The sequence below is a fragment of the Bos indicus x Bos taurus genome, chromosome 5 (genome assembly GCF_003369695.1).
Source record: "Bos indicus x Bos taurus breed Angus x Brahman F1 hybrid chromosome 5, Bos_hybrid_MaternalHap_v2.0, whole genome shotgun sequence".
Taxonomy (NCBI): Eukaryota; Metazoa; Chordata; class Mammalia; order Artiodactyla; family Bovidae; genus Bos; species Bos indicus x Bos taurus.
In genome coordinates this window covers 102660139-102676094 of record NC_040080.1, presented here as the reverse complement: position 1 = coordinate 102676094, position 15956 = coordinate 102660139, and positions in this window count along the sequence as shown.

Below are 15956 nucleotides of genomic sequence, written 5' to 3'. Positions count from 1 at the left end.
AGGTCAGGAAGCAACAGTTAGAACTGGACATGGAACAACAGACTGGTTCCAAATAGGAAAAGGAGTATGTCAAGGCTGTATATTGTCACCCTGCTTATTTAACTTATATGCAGCGTGCATCATGAGAAATGCTGGACTGGAAGAAGCACAAGCTGGAATCAAGATTGCCAGGAGAAATATCAACAACCTCAGATATGCAGATGACACCACCTTTATGCAAGAAAGTGAAGAAGAACTAAAAAGCCTCTTGATGAAAGTGAAAGAGAAAAGTGACAAAGTTGGCTTAAAGCTCAGCATTCAGAAAATGAAGATCATGGCATCGGTCCCATCACTTCATGGGAAATAGATGGGGAAACAGTGGAAACAGTGGCTGACTTCATTTTTCTGGGCTCCAAAATCATTGCAGATGGTGATTGCAGCCATGAAATTAAAAGACACTTACTCCTTGGAAGGAAGGTTATGACCAACCTAGATAGCATATTCAAAAGCAGAGACATTACTTTGCCAACAAAGGTCCGTCTAGTCAAGGCTATGGTTTTTCCAGTGGTCATGTATGGATGTGAGAGTTGGACTGTGAAGAAGGCTGAGTGACGAAGAACTGATGCTTTTGAACTGTGGTGTTGGAGAAGACTCTTGAGAATCCCTTGGGCTGCAAGGAGATCCAACCAGTCCATTCTAAAGGAGATCAGCCCTGCATGTTCTTTGGAAGGAATGATGCTAAAGCTGAAACTCCAGTACTTTGGCCACCTCATGCGAAGAGTTGACTCACTGGAAAAGACTCTGATGCTGGGAGGGATGGGGCCAGGAGGAGAAGGGGACGACAGAGGATGTGATGGCTGGATGGCTTCACTGACTCAATAGATGTGAGTCTGAGTGAACTCTGGGAGTTGGTGATAGACAGGGAGGCCTGGTGTGCTGCAATTCATGGGGTTGCAAAGAATAGGACACAACTGAGTGACTGAACTGAACTGATGTTAAAAGAAATTAATACATAAATAGAAACTTTCTCAAAAGGAAACTCTAGGATCAGTTGGCTTTTTTTGCCAAATATCTCAAACCATTCAAGAAGAAATAAAGCTTTTTACATAAACTTCTTCAGAAAAGAGAAAAAAAAGAATTTTATTTCATTTCATAAGATTAATATTTATTTTGAATCTTAATAGCATGTTACAAGAAAGGAAATTTACAGACCTATATCTCTCAGGAATATAGGTGCAAAAATTCTAAACATTATGTTTTTAAGAACTCAATTTTAAAGGAAAAAAAAAAATAACAGAAAATGACCAAGTGGAACTTGTTGCATGAATGTTAGGTTAGCCTGAAAGATCAAAATCAATCCTTGTGGAATTTCAATGCTAAAGTAGAAAGGTGATTGAGAAGTAATAGCTAGACAAATAGAACAATATACAAAAGAGTATGATGTCACAAAACTCAAAAATTAAAAGTGTTTTAAGAAGGAAAGCATGATCTTTATTATTCTCTCCTTTTCCATTGCTATCAGTCAAGTTTAGGTCAGTAGAAGTCATACATTGCTGCATAACAAACAACCACAAAAATCTGTGTTATATAACAGTATCTATTTTGGCAATTCATCAGCGAGTCAGTTGGTGTTCTACTAAATTTAGTCTGGTCATACCTGGGCAACTATAAACTAAGGTCAAGTCTGACCTTGCTTCACATACCTCTCATTCTCCTTGAGAATGTTTTCCTCATATCCATATCAGAGACACAAGAGGACAAATATGTGACTTCTCTTAAAGTCCTAGTTTTAGAACAGGCACATTAACACTGATGCCCTTTTTATTTATTTATTTTTTTTGGCCAAAGAAAAACACATGACCAGGCCCAAAGTCAAGAGGTGATATATACTCCTGATGGAAGGAACTGCACGGTCAAAAAGCAAAGGACAGTTCTGAAGATGGAGGGTGGTGATGACTGCACAGCACTGTGAAGGTACTTGTAACACCACTGAGCTGTATCCTTAAACAGGTCAAAATGTTGGATTTTGTATTATGTCTATTACACTACACACAGAAAAATCATCAACGGCAGGACATCTCTACATTTGCAACCATTTAAACTTAAGACAAAACGTTTTCTAGGTGTTGAGTTCAATGTGTCAGCAATGGGGCTTCACTGGTGTTTCAGACTGTTAAGAATCTGCCTGCAGTGTGGGAGACCCAGGTTCAATCTCTGGGTTGGGAAGGTCCCCTGGAGAAGGGAATGGTTACCCATTCCAGTATTCTTGCCTGGAGAATTCTATGGACAGAGAAGCCTGGTGGGCTATTGTCCATGGGGACACAAAGAGTCGGACCCAACTGAGCGACTCACACTTCCACTTTCAACAAACTTAAGACAAAACGTTTTGTAGATGTCAACTTCAGTGTGTCAGCAGTGTATTTAGCTTTGCAAAACTCCTTTGGGGACGGAGTACCTAAACACACAAGAGAAGCATTCAGTGGGTTTGACCATAGAGAACCTTGAGCCCAACTTCAGAGTGCTCCTGTCTGGATCCAAACCACATTGCTTTGAAATTGGGAAGTAAACCATGTGTTTCAAAGTCTTCCAAGTCATCATGCACCTCTTGTGTCAGCACACTCCTTTCGTGTCATCACAGTACCGCTCTGTGTTTCTAGGAGACTTCGAGAGTCACCACAGGGTCTCTCTACATCTTCTAGGCATATCTATTCATCACTATGAGGTTTCTAACATTATCACTGTGCCTCTCTGAGTTATTTTCCATCATCTTATATGTCTCTTACATCATCATGATGCCTCTCACTTCAACATGGTTAATTTTGAAAAGCAGTGCTACATCTTTCTGGATCCCTCTGAGAATTTAATAAAAGCTTTGGGTTTGCTTCCCCAGAAAAGCACACAGCATGTTTCATCAAATTCTGGGTGATTTACAGGCCCAGGTTGAGAACAGGTACACTGAATCAGGGGTCCCAAAGACCATCCAGGAGGTAGAAGGGGCTGAAGGAAGTTTGAACACTGTCTTCTGCCCAATATGCCTTGCCCAAGTCTGGAAGGCAGGGCCACATGGCAACTTTTGAGGGTCCTAGGCTTTTTTCCCTTTGTGGGCTCCATCCTCCATGTAAATTGGTATAAATATAATTATCTATTAAAACTTTGTCTTTAACCTAAAAAAAAAAAAAGCAAAAGGCATTGATAATGGATATTGGAGGGACAAGAAATTGGGCAAATAACTCAGTTTACTAAAGGCCCGTTATCTAGGCTCCCATGTTAATGTTTTCTAATGCAAGACTACAAATGCAGCCTTTTAATCATATTGTCATTTTCTAAAAATCCCTAAAATGTCTCCAATATTCACAGATACATTTTGAAAGATTCATTATGCAGCAGTCACCATACAATGTGCTACAATGGCCCATCACCCTAGACGTGGTTAATTGGATCCGTCATGGATCCTATCCCAAAGACAGAATATGGAGGAAATGCAGAAATCTTAGTCTGAGAGGTAGCCTCAGATTCATACTGGATAATGACTAATGAATCCAGCCAAATTCATTCTCTTATGACAGTTTGAATTTGACATGGAAAGAAGGCATAGGTCATAAACACAGTAGATTATTAGAATTATCTTCAGACCCACTCTCAGTTAAAAAGTAACTACTATTGCAATCTGAGCTGCAATGAATGAAATTTCAGTTCTTCCTATGGCCTGGCCATGCTGCTAATGAGACTCTTTCCTGTCTGTCAGCCACATCTCTTAACCTACCTCTTGTCTTCAGTACAATATATCTCCAGTCTACCTTCTAATTTTTCAACAATTTCTCTTCATGCAAATATTTCATTACCCACCCCCCCACACACACACACAAATATGCTCTTAGTAAGCAATTTCTAAATGTTTAAGTATTAGGAACCTCAGCTTATAATGAATCTTTAAAAGCTGCCTGAAATATATATGTAAAATATAATGTGACTTTTTATTTATGAAATATCTATGGGGATTTCTAAACTTTTAAAAATCAAGACAAAATTCTATCAAACTCAAGAATCTATTATAGATTTCAGTATCATATGGAAAGTTAAGCAGTGACAATCTTAAAGTTAATTAAATCTTTGAATTCTGTTAGTATTTTAATAGCATACTGTGTGTGTGTGTGTGTGTGTATATGTGTGTGTGTGCATGCTTCATCCAAGAGAATACATAAGAGAAACATATCTGGGGCTTCCCTAGTGGCTCAGATGGTAAAGAATATGCCCAGAATGCAGGAGACCTGGGTTCGATCCCTGAGTCAGGAAGATCCCCTGAAGAAGGGAATGGCAACCCACTCCAGTACTCTTGCCTGGAGAATTCCATGGACGGAGGACTCTGGTGGTTTACAGTCCATAGGGTTGCACAGAGTTGAACATTACTGAAGCAACTAAGCAGCATTCTATATGGAAGAATATCTCCCAAACCTATCAGTGATTACACTTAGAGATGAGAGAGACTTAAGAAAGTATTTCATTTTTCCCACATTTGTCAATTTGTCATGATTAAAAAAAAAATCTCTAGAATGTTTTAAAACATTCTAGAATTCTAGAATTAATTAAAAATATCTCTTTACTGATCCACATGTTGAGTATTCTCCCTGATACACAAGAAGTAATTGAGAAATATTGTCCCAGGCTTGTCTTTACAGTGAACTTACCATGGAAGTCAGAAAGCAGAGAAAAAGAAAATAACAAGGAAAACAGTATGAATAAATCTGGAAAAATATAAAGATGTTAAGAAGAACCATTTCTCATTACTGTTTTTTAAGGTATTTTCTCTGATGAAGCTAAAAGTTAACTTCCCCACCGAGTAGGATCACACACTTAATTCATACATCATTTTAAGAGGTCATGAGTTAGTTTCACTTAAATCTGAGCATGTATTCATCTTTAATGTATATTTTAAAATGAACTTTAATAAATTGAGTTTAAAATGTATTGTAGAAGACAAATTTGTACTAGAACAGTCAAAACTAAAACATTATGCTACTGACAGAGTATTAAAGAAAAGTATATTGTTCTGTGATTATAAAGTTACCATACCTATCAAAAAGTACACCCTTTCCTACTATAATTAAATGAGGCTCCTTTCAGAGGTATTTATAGTAAATCCAACTGGCATGAAAAAGATTAGGTACCAATGTATATGTGCAGAAACTTTAAAGATATACTACCCCTGTACACTAGCTCTTCCTCAGTGAACAATGCAAAGAAATAGAGGAAAACAATAGAATGGGAAAGACTAGAGATTGCTTCAATAAAATTAGTGATACCAGGGGAATATTTCATGCAAATATGGGCACAATAAAGGACAGAAATGGTATGGACCTAACAGAAGTAGAAGATATTAAGAAGAAGTGGTAAGAATATATAGAAGAACTATACAAAAAAGATCTTCATGACCAGATAACCATAATGGTGTGATCACTCACTTAGAGCCAGACATTCTGGAATGTAAAGTCAAGTGGACCTTAGGAAGCATCACTATGAACAAAACTAGTGGAGGTGATGGAATTCCAGTTGAGCTATTTCAAATCTTAAAAGATGATGGTGTGAAAGTGTTGCATTCAACATGCCAGCAAATCTGGAAAACACAGGAGTGGCCACAGGACTGGAAAAGGTCAATTTCACTCCAACCCCAAAGAAAGGCAATGCCACAGAATGTTAAAACTAGTGCACAATTGCACTCATCTTCCACACTAGCAAAGTAATGCTCAAAATTCTTCAAGCCAGGCTTCAGCAGTACATGAATAGAGAACTTCTAGATGTTCAAGCTGGTTTTAGAAAAGGCAGAGGAACCAGAGATCAATTACCAACATCTGTTCAATCACATAAAAAGCAAGATAATTCCAGAAAAACACCTACTTCTGCTTCATTGACTATGCTATAGCCTTTACTGTATGGATTACAACAAACTGTGGAAAAAATTTTAAGAGATGGAAATATCAGACCATCTTATGGGCCTCCTGAGAAATCTTTATGCAGGTCAACAAGCAACAGTTATAAATGGACATGGAACAATGCCTGGCTCCAAATTGAGAAAGGAGTACACCAAGGCTGTATATTGTCACCCTGCTTATTTAACTTATATGCAGAGTGCATCATGTGAAATGCCAGACTGAATGAAGCATAAGCTGGAATCAAGATTTCTACAAGAAATATCAGTAACCTCAGATATGAAGATGATACCACCCTTATGGCAGAAAGCAAAGAGGAACTAAAAAACCTCTTGATGAAAGAGGAGTGTGAAAAAGTTGATTTAAAACTCAACATTCAAAAAATGAAGATCACGGCATCCGGTCCCATCACTTCATGGCAGAGAGATGGGAAAACAATGGAAACTGACAGATTTTATTTTCCTGGGCTCTAAAATCACTGCAGATGGTGACTGCAGCCAAGAAATTAAAAGACATTTGCTCCTTGGAAAGAAAGCTATGACCAACCTAGACAGCATATTAAAAAGCAGAGACATTACTTCGGTGACAAAGGTTCATCTAGTCAAAGCTATAGTTTTTCCAATAGTCATGTATGGATGTGAGAGCTGGACCATAAAGAAAACTGAGCACTGAAGAATTGATGCTTTTGAACTGTGGTGTTGGAGACGGCTCTTGAGAGACCCTTGGACTGCAAGGAGATCCAACCAGTCAATCCTAAAGGAAATCAGTCCTGAATATTCATTGGAAGGACTGATGCTGAAGCTGAAGCTCCAATACTTTGGCCACGTGATGTGAAGAACTGACTCATTGGAAGAGACCCTGATGCTGAGAAAGACTGAAGCCAAGAGAAGGGGACCACAGAGGATGAGATGGTTGGATGATGTCACCAACTTGATGCACATGTGTTCAAGCAAGCTTCGGGTGTTGGTGATAGAGAGGGAAGCCTGGTGTGCTGCAGTCCATGGAGTCACAAAGAGTCAGACACGACTGAGCGACTGAACTGAACTGAGCCCTAGTAAGGTTGACACTCAAAGTTTCATAGGACTTTATGAATAATTCATTGGTTTTGTATTCATATATTTTTCCTTACACATATAACCTGCTTATTTAACTATTTTATTCATTTCACCTATTATTTTGACAATGATAATAAGATAGGCCTCTTTAGAGAAATAGCCTTGTGAAAAGTTGAAATGGTCAGTGGATTCTTACATTTAACAATGTTATTTAAACTTCCATGACATATTCCAATCTTTACCATGAAAAAATCAGCAGCCCTGTCAGCCACATTGCAAGTCAAAGCAGTTATCAGTTACTCTGTCTTTATTTTATTTGTAAGTTGTGTTAAATAGAATGTTTTTCTAACTCAAGTATCCTTCACATCATTTCCTAATTTTTCTCCAAAATAATCCAAACCTCCTTTGTTTAGACCAAACTTCTTATCAGGGCATTTCAGGCTTTTCATAATCAGGCAAAAGACTTTCTTTCCAGACACAATTCATATCACTCCCAACTATGAATCTTTTATTCTAGCTCTATTAAATTTCTTGCCATTATGCAAAATACAGTGAAAATACCAGGTATCCACCTTTTTATGTTCTTACTGAGATTGCCCTTCTCTTCAGTGATTGTCAAAAATTACCTTCTAGCTCTTATGTTTGATATTCCAATAGCCCATCCTGTGGGGAGTCTTCCCTGATTTCTGTCTTGCATAACTGTCTGCCGAGGATTTCTACTGTGAGAATTACTAACTGTGGGGCTGTTATGTGTAGTTGTGCAGCTTGTGCACTGCACAAAAGTACCCAGGGGACAGAAGGACACCATAAATACACCCAGTACTCCTCTTGCTATGCCTGTGTCCTAGCATAAGGAGGCATCCTGCAGGAGAAAACAAAAAAGCATGGGGTGGCAGATGGGAGGGTGCCTTTTTGGTACTCCATAAAATGTCATTAGTTTTCCGAACCATCTACTAATGGGACTAGCTTTGCCTAGAGGGAGAGTCTGTTTTAATTTACACGTCTTAGAAAAGGTGAGGAGTTCTCATTAACACCAAGTTGTTACATAGTCTAGCTGCAAACCCTGCTGGCTGTTGCACCTCTTAGTTAGCTATCTGTACTTTTCCTCAGATAGATATGACCTAAGAACAAACTAGATGCCTAATGACCTTCGAATAAGCAGTAACCTAGTGACTACTCTAAAGTATGGCACACAAAAAACACTCAAGAAGTGCTATAGATTCCATGAATAATTCCTTTGGAAGACAGAATCTGGGAAATAAAACTGCATCAAATTTAAGATCCAGGAATAAAACCCCACGACTAGCATTCCCAGTGTATTTAAGTTATCTGGTTATGATTTGAGGTAAGCCACCATTTTTTCCAAAGCATTGTATCAACTCATAGTAGGAGTCAGGATTCCTTTGCATTCAGAAAATACCTACTCCAAAATAGAATTGATTTGTTTAATTCCATCTACATAATTCATTGGGGTAAAACTTTCTTATTAGTTTCTTTACAGGGAGGACAAATGCCTCATTAATTTTAAGTATATCAATCTGAGAATGCTATACACATCAAACAGAATAATGAATGACATTATAAGGAACATAATACACTGCATACCAAAAGCAAATTGCCCATTATTCACCCAGAACAAATACCCACCTTTACTTGTACTTTATAAGCTTCATGAGGAGAAATCCAATTAGATATTTAAGCCACCATTGGGGCTGGAGGATATTATGTGATGGAAAGACTACTATTCTATCATTAGCAAGAGTATCCTATATAATGTGTACTACGAAAGAAAATATCTGCCATGTGAAAATAATCATTTCAGTCAGTTCAGTTCAGTTGCTCAGTCATGTCTGATTCTTTGTGACCCCATGGAGTGCAGCACACCAGGCTTCCCAGTCCATCACCAACTCCCGAAGCTTGCTCCAACTCATTTTCATTGAGTTGGTGATGCCATCCAACCATCTCATTCTCTCTCGTCCCCTTCTCCTCCTGCCTTCAATCTTTCCCAGCACTAGGGTCTTTTCCAATAACTCAGTTCTTCACATCAGGTGGCCAAAGTATTGCCTTTAAATACTTCTTCAAATTTAAATTTAAAAACACTCCTTTCCATTTAGAATTTTAACTAAGATGTGTCTTTCCATCTAACTCCAAGTTTGAATCAACACTATCAATTAGCATAGAAATAAAAAATGTCATTCAGCTCAGTTTCATATGCTGCTCTTTTACCCAACTATGTTTAAAAATAGTCATTAAAGTATTGAATCAATAAAATTAACACTTTCATGTGTTTGTTAAATGAACTCAACAGTTTGATAACTTTTTGACTACAGAAAGGAGCTACAGGAAAGGTTTCTCTGAAATGCAGAAAAAGTTCTATTTCATAGACTGTGTGGACCGTTACAAACTTCTCTTAAAAGTATAAATTCTATACAAATGCAAAAGTTTACAAAGCTGTACTTTTTCTCAAAATCTTTCTATGACTTACCTGTCTCACATGGAATAATACTATGATCTACAAGGCTTAAAGACCACTCCATCCTACCTTCTTCTTGTTCACCAGCAACACAAGACACAGGGAGCAGACTCCTGCTTCAGGGCTACCCTACACATGTGTCTTCAGCCTTGAGAGCTCTGCTCCCAGCTGTCATGACGACTCACTTCCTCACTTCACTCGTCTGTGTAAAAGTCTGCCTTTTAGAGCTATCTACACATCACTGCTCTCTTCTTACCCTTTCTTTAGGCCACTTATCACAATCAGACAAATGTTATATTAATTCATCATGTGATTCCATCAAATAGAATAATCCCCAAGGGCAGAGACTATTTGTTTTCTGCTGTATCCCATCATTATAAAGTGCTACCATGTAGTAGGAGCTCAACATTTTTTATTAGGTAAATGAATAATATCACTGGACTGACCATTAGACCTAGTTTCCTTGAAGTTATACAGAGAAATTTAGCATTAGTAAGATATTCTAGTATCACTGAAGAGATAAGAAAAATAACTGACACACACACACAAAGAATAGAATATTTTGTCCTATAAAATCATGTATGAACTCAACCTAATCTTTTAGGTATAGTAATATAAGTACTATAATTTAGGGATTCTTTTCCTCTTTAATATATTACTACTACTACCACTACTACTACTACTACTACTACTACTAAGTCGCTTCAGTCGTGTCCGACTCTGTGCGACCCCATAGACGGCAGCCCACCAGGCTCCCCTGTCCCTGGGATTCTCCAGGCAAGAACACTGGAGTGGGTTGCCATTTCCTTCTCCAATGCATGAAAGTGAAAGGTGAAAGTGAAATCGCTCAGTCGTGTCTGACCCTCAGCGACCCCATGGACTGTAGCCTTCCAGGCTCCTCCGTCCATGGGATTTTCCAGGCAAGAGTACTGGAGTGGGGTGCCATTGCCTTCTCCATAATATATTACTAATACTTTTTAAATGTAAATTTATGTAGAAGCCTTTACATACTTCCAACTGGACATTTTTGATAATACTTCAAAACTTTTGTCCTTGTTCTTCATTTTATACGTATGTCAGATGATGAAATAATTGTGTAACATAATGGTAATGAAAATTTTTTCTCCAGAGAAAACAAGTCATCTATATAAGCATGTGTACTGTTCAGAACTTGAACAATACAATGGTTTTTGAAGATCTGTCTTTGTCATTTGTGGTGTGCCACTGAGAAGAAGAGCAACTGTAAACATGCAACTTGTACACCAGAGATGGATTCCACCTTATCTGCAACTCTCCAACTATTTTTCCCATCACTGGCTCCTTTGATTATATAGTATTAAGGGTATTTTAACGCTAACTGTAATTGCTTATTCACTTCAACACTTAGGACTCTTGAGAAGCAAGGTAAATGTTTAGGACATTAAAAAAACAGAATTCATGAGGAATTCTCATGAATATGCAAATTCATATTGAATATATTTAAATCTGTGGGTTACAGCTGTGTTTATGAAGGAGAAAATAAAAGGGCCCAATGATTTTAATGTATATTTCACTTCTCTACATTTTCAAACAAAACTATAGAAGTCGCCAGGTTTATAGAAGTCATGGAATTCCAGCTGAATTATTTCAAATCCTAAAAGATGATGCTGTGAAAGCACTGCACTCAACATGCCAGAAAGTTTGGAAAACTCAGTAGTGGCAACAGGACTGGAAAAGGTCAGTTTTCATTCCAACCCCAAAGAAAGGCAATGCCAAAAAATGGTCAAACTATTGCACAATTGTGCTCATCTTCCATGCTAGCAAAGTAATGCTCAAAATTCTTCAAGCCAGGCTTCAACAGTACATGAACAGAGAACTTCTAGATGTTCAAGCTGGATTTAGAAAAGGCAAAGGTTGAAAGAGACATGTGTACCCCAGTGTTCATTGCAGCACTGTTTATAATAGCCAGGACATGGAAGCAACCTAGATGTCCATCATCAGATGAATGGATAAGTAAGCCGTGGTACATATACACAATGGAGTATTACTCAGCCATTAAAAAGAATGCATTTGAATCAGTTCTAATGAGGTGGATGAAACTGGAGCCTATTATACAGAGTGAAGTAAGCCAGAAAGAAAAACACCAATACAGTATACTAACACATATATATGGAATTTATAAAGATGGTAACAATAACCCTGTATATGAGACAGCAAAGAGACACTGAGGTATAGATCAGTCTTTTGGACTCTGTGGGAGAGGGAGAGGGTGGGAAGATTTGGGAGAATGACATTGAAACATGTATAATATCATGTATGAAACGAGTCGCCAGTCCAGGTTCGATGCAAGATACTGGATGCTTGGGGCTGGGGCACTGGGACGACCCAGACAGATGGTATGGGGAGGGAGATGGGAGGAGGGTTCAGGATGGGGAACACATGTATATCTGTGGCAGATTCATTTTGATATATGGCAAAACCAATACAATATTGTAAAGTTAAAAAATTAAATTAAATTAAATTAAAAAAATAGAAAAGGCAGAGAAACCAGAGATCAAATTACCAACATCTGTTTGATCACAGAAAAAGCAAGAGAATTCCAGAAAAACATCTACTTCTGCTTCATTGACTATGCTATAGCCTTTACTGTGTGGATCACAACAAAACTATGGGAAAATCTTCAAGAGATGGAAATACCAGACCACCTTACCTGTCTCCTGAAAAATCAGTATGCAGGTCTATAAGCAACAGTTATAACTGGATATGGAACAACTGGCTGGTTCCAAATTGAGAAAAGAATATGCCAAGGCTGTTTATTGTCACCCTGCTTATTTAACTCATATGCAGAGTACATCATGCGAAATGTCAGACTGGATGAAGCACAAGCTTGAATCAAAATTGCTAGGAGAAATATCAGTAACCTCAGATATGAAGATGATACCACCCTTATGGCAGAAAGTAAAGAGGAACTAAAGAGCCTCTTGATGAAAGTGAAAGAGGAGAGTGAAAAAGCTAGCTTAAAACTCAACATTCAAAAAATGAAGATCACAGCATCTGGTCCCATCACTTCATGGCAGAGAGATGGGAAAACAATGGAAACACTGACAGATTTTATTTTCCTGGGCTCCAAAATCACTGCAGATGGTGACTGCAGCCATGAAATTAAAAGACGTTTGCTCCTTGGAAAGAAAGCTATGACCAACCTAGACAGCATATTAAAAAGCAGAGACATTATTTTGCCAACAAAGGTCTGTCTAGTCAGAGCTATAGTTTTTCCAACAGTCATGCATGGATGTGAGAGTTGGACCAAAAGGAAAGTTGAATGCCAAAGAATTGATGCTTTTGAACTGTGGTGCTGGAGAAGACTCTTGAGAGCCCCTTGGATCCAATCAGTCCATCCTAAAGGAAATCAGTCCTGAATATTCATTGGGAGGACTGATGCTGAAGCTGAAGCTCCAATACTTTGGCCACCTGATGTGAAGAACTGATTCATCAGAAAAGACCCTGATGCTGGGTAAGACTGAAGCCAGGAGGATAAGGGGACAACAGAGGATGAGACTGCTGGATGGCATCACCAACTTGATCGACATGAGTTTGAGAAAACTCCAGGAGTTGGTGATGGACAGAAAAGCCTGATGTGCTGCAGTCTATGGGGTTCCAAATAGTCAGACATGATTGAGAAATTGAACTGAAATGAGCCATCGATACCACGTTTTGTCCAAGACTTATGTAGGTTGATGAAATGGGATTAGAAGTGATATGCTGCATTTCTAAGAAGAAATTTTAAGAACATTTGCATGGTTCTATAATTAATATCTTCTATTTTATCTTAAACATGAGGTCAACAATGTCTCAGATCAATGCTATTTTAGTTTGGATCCAAAATTGAAGACAGTGTGTGATACACAGACTTGGATCAGACCTTCAGCTGACCCAGAAGGCATATGAAGTATGAGAGAGAAATAAACCTTGATTGTCATAATCTACTGCCATTTCTGAGCTGTTTATTTCAGTAATGTAACAGAGCCTCATTAATTCAATAGCTATCCTAATATTAGTCTAAGAGTAAGTAATTGTCTAAACAATTTATTGAAGAGTGAAAGGAGTAAGCTTAATAGGAGCTAAGAATACACAAGTGCTCATGTCAGGAGCACAATTGTAAACTATCATGAGGCAAGTATTGATGATAGTGGACGAGGTTTAACTCAAGTAACTTCAATGAAAAATGTTTGCCCTGAAGCCAAAGAGAGAGTTCAGGATGTAAAGAGTCCTTACTTTTTATGATAGCACTGGAGTTTACAAGGCAGCAGCCAAGTGGTCTAGATGAAGGCAAGGTATATAGTCTGTCTTCTAGGAAGTATTAACAGTTATCTCTCTTAAAGGAAGTATAGGAAGTTACATGCAAGAAGAACACAATGATCAAGATGGATATCAATTAATGAAAAATTTGCTGTTTTTCAGTCACTCATTGTGTCCAACTCTTCGTCCATGGGGTTTTCCAGGCAAGAATATTGGAGTGGGTTGCCATTTCTTTCTCCAGGGTATCTCTCCAACCCATGGATTGAACCCATATCTCCCACAAGGCTCCTGCATTGCAGGTAGATTCTCTAAGCACTGAGCCACCAGGAACGATGCTACTTAGCCATTTTTTCCTCATAAGACCACACCTGTAATCAACTGAACATACAGTTTCTATCCTTAACTGCCCCAGCAAAAGAACAAAAGGCATTTTTTAAACTTCTAGATGGCACATGCTTTCGTTGTAGTAATGTAAAAGCTGGGTTTCAGAGAGACAGAGGAACCAGAGATCAAATTGCCAACATTTGTGGGATCATGGAGAAAGCAAGGGAGTTCCAGAAAAACAATTGCTTCTGGTTCATTGAATACACTAAGTCCTTTGACTGGGTAAATCACAACAAACTGTGGAAAACTCTTAAAGAGATGGGAATACCAGACCACCTTACTTGCCTCCTGAGAAACTTGTATGAAGGTCAAGAACAACAGTTAGAACAGGACATGGAAAACTGGACTGGTTCAAAACTGGGAAAGGAGTACATCAAGGCTGTGTATTGGCACATTGCTTATTTAACTTCTTTGCAGAGTACATCATGCAAAATGCTGGGCTGGACCAATCACATGCTAAAATCAAGATCCCCAGGAGAAATATCAGCAACCTCAGATATGCAGATGATACCACCCTAATGGAAGAAAGTGAAGAGGAACTGAAGAGCCTCTTAAATGAAGGTAAAAGAGGAGAGTGAAAAAGCTGGCTTGAAACTCAACATTCAAAAACCAAAGATCATGGCATCTGGTCCCATTACTTCATGGCAAATGGAAGGGGAAATATTGGAAACAGTGACAGATTTTATTTTCTTGGGCTCCAAATCACTGTGGACAGTGACAGCAGCCATTAAATTAAAAGATGCTTGCTCCTTTTAGGAAAGTAGGACAAACCTAGACAAAGAATTCAAAAGCGGAGACATCACTTTGCCAACAAAGGTCCAAATAGTCAAAGCTATAGCTTTTCCAGTAGACATGTATGGACATTAAAGTTGGGCCATAAAGAAGGGTGAGTGCCAAAGAACTGATGCTTTTGAACTGTGGTGCTGGAGAAGACTCCTGACAGTCCCTTGGACTGCAAGATCAAACCTGTAATCCTAAAGGATATCAGTCCTGGGTGTTCATTGGAAGGACTGTGGCTTAAGCTCCAATACTTTGGCCATCTGATGCAAAGAGCTGACTCACTAGAAAAGACCCTGATGCTGGGAAAGATTGAAGGCAAAAAGGAGAAGGGGGTGGCAGAGGGTAAGATGTTTAGAGAGCATCACTGATTCAGTGGACATGAATTTAAGGAAACTCCAGGAGATAGTGAAGGACAGAGGAGTGAGCCTGGCATGCTGCAGTCCATGGGTCACGAAGAGTTGAGCACAAATTAGCGACCAAACAACAACAAAGCAAATGAAAGGTTGTCATAGAGAATGAATGGATATAAAATACAAGAATATCAAAGACTCAGTGGAGATGAGTTTGAGCAAACTCTGGGAGACTGTGAAGGACAGGGAAGCCTGGCATACTACAGTGCATGGGATCTCAATCAACTTAGTGACTATAGTCTTTAGTTGACTTAGCGACTAAATAACAGCAATAGGCTTTTAAGGAAAGCTCTCTCTTCCTTTTACTACTTCTGTGTAGTGGCTGCAAATAGTTATCCAAAATAGAATAGAGACATATGTTTATTTCTGAAAATTCAGAAAAGGTGTATTACATACACCCTTGCTCAGAAGACTACCTGAAGATGGTGCCTTAAAAAGAAATAGAAACTGGGCAAGATAAGGAAGAGATGACCGAGAGAATGAGGCAAAGGGAAGAACATGGAGTGAATACCTGGTAAAACACTGCACTACATTCCTCTCTAACTAGCATCTCTGGCTGTAACAGTACACTTTCATACAGCCACTGTCTGATTGCAGCACACAATATTGATTTGTTGCCAAAAAATCATTTATGAATTGCTGAAACATCGGCATTATTTTCTTAGTCACCAGT